This window comes from Hypomesus transpacificus, unplaced genomic scaffold (assembly GCF_021917145.1).
Source record: "Hypomesus transpacificus isolate Combined female unplaced genomic scaffold, fHypTra1 scaffold_176, whole genome shotgun sequence".
NCBI classification, from domain to species: Eukaryota; Metazoa; Chordata; class Actinopteri; order Osmeriformes; family Osmeridae; genus Hypomesus; species Hypomesus transpacificus.
The window spans coordinates 55,133-58,933 of NW_025813730.1; positions in this window are offsets into that span (position 1 = coordinate 55,133).

Here is a 3,801-nt window from a genome sequence, read left to right on the forward strand (position 1 = left end):
CATGCTCCCACCCTCCAGGCCCCCACCCTCCAGGCTCCCACCCTCCAGGCTCCCTCCCTCCAGGCTCCCACCCTCCAGGCTCCCACCCTCCAGGCTCCCTCCCTCCAGGCTCCCTCCCTCCAGACACCCACCCTCCAGACCCCCACCCTCCAGGCCCCCTCCCTCCAGACCCCCTCCCTCCAGACCCCCACCCTCCAGGCTCCCTCCCTCCAGGCTCCCTCCCTCCAGGCCCCCTCCCTCCAGACCCCCTCCCTCCAGACACCCACCCTCCAGGCTCCCTCCCTCCAGGCCCCCTCCCTCCAGGCTCCCACCCTCCAGGCTCCCTCCCTCCAGGCTCCCACCCTCCAGGCCCCCACCCTCCAGGCTCCCTCCCTCCAGGCCCCCTCCCTCCAGGCTCCCACCCTCCAGGCTCCCTCCCTCCAGGCTCCCTCCCTCCAGGCCCCCACCCTCCAGACACCCACCCCAGGCCCCCACCCCACCAGGCCCAAGACTAATCCCACCCTGTCGAGCACTGCTGCTCCTGAAAGATATAGAGGAAGTGAAGGGTGGGGGTGGGGGTATAAAGGGTTGTGGTGTGAAAAAACATTTTTACAAAAGTTTTGAATAAAATGTTTTGAACAAAAACAATTCTAAAGGTTGAAAAAATACTTTTCTGAAAAAAGTTTACAGACAAAAGTCAGAAATAGATATATTCCTGATCACCCATGGCCACAGATGATGGAGATCGTATTGTATCGGAAATTGTCTGTGTCAAAAAGGATGCTCTGTGTGTTTATAGTGTGTTTTTGTGGTTATGTCTATTTTCCCATAATAGTCCTGTGACCGATTTGTGCACATACCATTTTTATTTTATGGTGATGTCCTGAAAAGCTGTCTCACCACAGTCTTTGGGACTTTTTGACGATCTCACTGACAGCAGAAACTTACTGGACTCAGACACAGGTTTTATCCTCCCCGTGTGTTTCGTGCAGAGTGCGCTTGTGTATTTAACCCCACTTGAAACATTGATTGGTGAGCAGGAAGTTCCACCCTCTCCAGGAAGACATGTTGTATAACCCTGACCAACAGATTGCCCTGTCTGCCTGCCTACCTGCCATCCTACCTGTCTGTCTGCTGCTTGTCTGCCTGCCTGCCTGCCTGCCTGCCTGCCTGCCTGCCTGCCTGCCTGCCTGCCTGCCTGCCTGCCTGCCTGCCTGCCTGCCTGTCTGTCTGTCTGTCTGTCTGTCTGTCTGTTTGCTGCCTGTCTGCTGGCCTGCCTGTCTGCTGGCCTGCTGGCCTGCCTGTCTGCCTGCCTGTCTGTCTGTCTGTCTGCTGCCTGTCTGCTGGCCTGCCTGTCTGCCTGTCACACTGACAAAGACTGTTACTGTCTGCACTGACAGACAGGTAGACGGGAAGACAAACAGCCACACTTCCCAACCTGGGTGGACACAGTTTGGAGTAAGAAACTCAGGAAGCACTGTGTCTGCAGTCACTGCGCTCTCACAAAGCTGTGTACAAAAGAGCTCTCTCCAACACTTACAGCATCCCTTACCAACACAACCAATAACAATGTTCTAATAATAGTTTAACAGTGCAAGTTTGAATGCTTTTTGAGTATTCAATGGCCATTAAAAGACTGTTACTCTATGCAAATAACTGTACTACACGGGAAGACAAATTATGACACTTCTATAGAAGGTGAAATGGGAACAATTGGCCAGTGAAGTGTCACCTTTCCTTGATTCTGACCACAAGAATACAGTTAAAACCACGGACTATAACCATGTACTTCTGATCCCTGATTTTCTGCTACACTTTCTATGTGCACTGTTTAGATGTCTGCTAAATGAATAAATTGTAAATGTTACGTAAATGAAGCAACATGTCTCTTACATGATGGATGCTAAACCCTATCAGGCAAAACACTGCATATGGTTGTACAGACTGTTCCTGCCAAGTTCTTTTAAGAGGTCCTTCTGAACTCTGTGGAAAAGACAAATCATTGTGTCTCCTGTGTTAACCTTGACACTTCCCCCCCCCCCCCCCCCCCCCCCCCCCCACACACACACACACTCATGCCCACATACGCACACCTACACACCTACACACAAGCACATACACACCTACACACAAGCACATACACACCTACACACAAGCACATACACACATATGCCAACAAATATACCCTTGCTGGCATACACACACACAGGTATCACACACCCTCCCTCTCATTAACGAGTCATAAAGCTCTTTCACTCACATCCAGGCTGCCAATGCAAGCCAACTGAGGAAACCTCCCGTTTTTCTGCAATTATCCACTTCCTGCTTCAATCAGCCACTTCCTGGTTCAATCAGGGCCCTGTGACCTTGAACCTGTGCCCAGACCCTGACCCCTTGACCCCAGAGGAAGGCTGCGACCCCAGAGGAAGCCTGTGGAGAGATGGATGGCCAGAGCTGTCTCATAAAGTGGACTGGCATGCCAGCTAGACCGGACACACAGAAGTTAGCATTTACTTTAAAAGTTTAGCATCAAATTTCTCCTATGTATTTTTCTTTTTTTGGGTGGGGGGGGGGTTATTTATTTATGTAAAAGAAAGTGTATGTCGTGTATTTTTAAGGGGATTTTTGGTTCATTTTGTTTGGACCATCATTTTCGGTCCGAACAGTAAGGCCATGTCCCTACAGTTCCCTGGCAGTAGTCAATCAGTTGTGACCATGTAAGGACACCTCAAGCACGTCCAGACAGGTCACAGGTCACATGTCACAGGACAGGAAATGCATCACCTACCTGAGCTACCTCAGGAAGCAGAAAGGGGTGTTACAAGGTTACAGTTGTCTTTCTATGACCAGCCCCTATTACAGATTATGTGATGCGTTTTATTTATGTTTTATTTATTTTGTAATATATATATTACAATTATTATGGCGTGAAATTAAATCCACAAAAAATATCCATAAAAAAATATTTTGCTTATATATTAAACATACCCATTTTAACGGCCTATCATAGAGCTGTTTGAGTGCTTTACAGTTTGAGCCCATGTCTCACACGGGCCACACAAACAATATACTGGGATTCAGTTTCACTTGAGTTATTCTCACATAAAGGTCCCAAAGGCGCCAACTACACACACTGACACTAGGTGGCGCACTTGCACTGTAGATGTAGTGCGCCCTGCTGTGTGGCCTTTAATGTAGGCTAATTTGAGCGGGGAAAAAAGTCAGAATCTGGTAACCTAGATTTTACGACAACCTCAATTCTGTCATATATGGAAGTTTTCGTTGAGACATTTTTGAAGATTCTTTCTCTACTTTTATTTTACAACCCACCGCGTCCACAACAACTTGGATTTTCAACAAAAAAAACTATATGAAATAGCCTAATATGCAGTAGCATATTACTTGTTGGTAAAAAGAATGTATAATTGCTGATGGATTATAGGCCAAATGTATAGGCCCACTGGAAGTGTTTTGCATTCGGCGGATGACGTGTAAAACCAATTCAGGAGCTATCCGTGGTCCTGACACCATGCAGGCTACATTGGCCATTAGACAACAGGTGGTTTTATAACACCTTTAGCTACGGTGCTTCGTGCTGTGGTTTTTTATTTCATATTATGCTGTGTAGATGTGTTTTATCCACTTAAAAGGCATCACGTCGCGTGAATCATTCTTTATCAAATGCTCAGGGCTATTGATCGATCTGGCTTTGTAAATGTAAGGCACATTTAATACAGAAACGTTAAAAACTGAAGTAAAATATATAAAACCTAAGCTTTTAGTAACCTGGTTTTAATTCAACTGTGACAAAGGGTTAGGGTT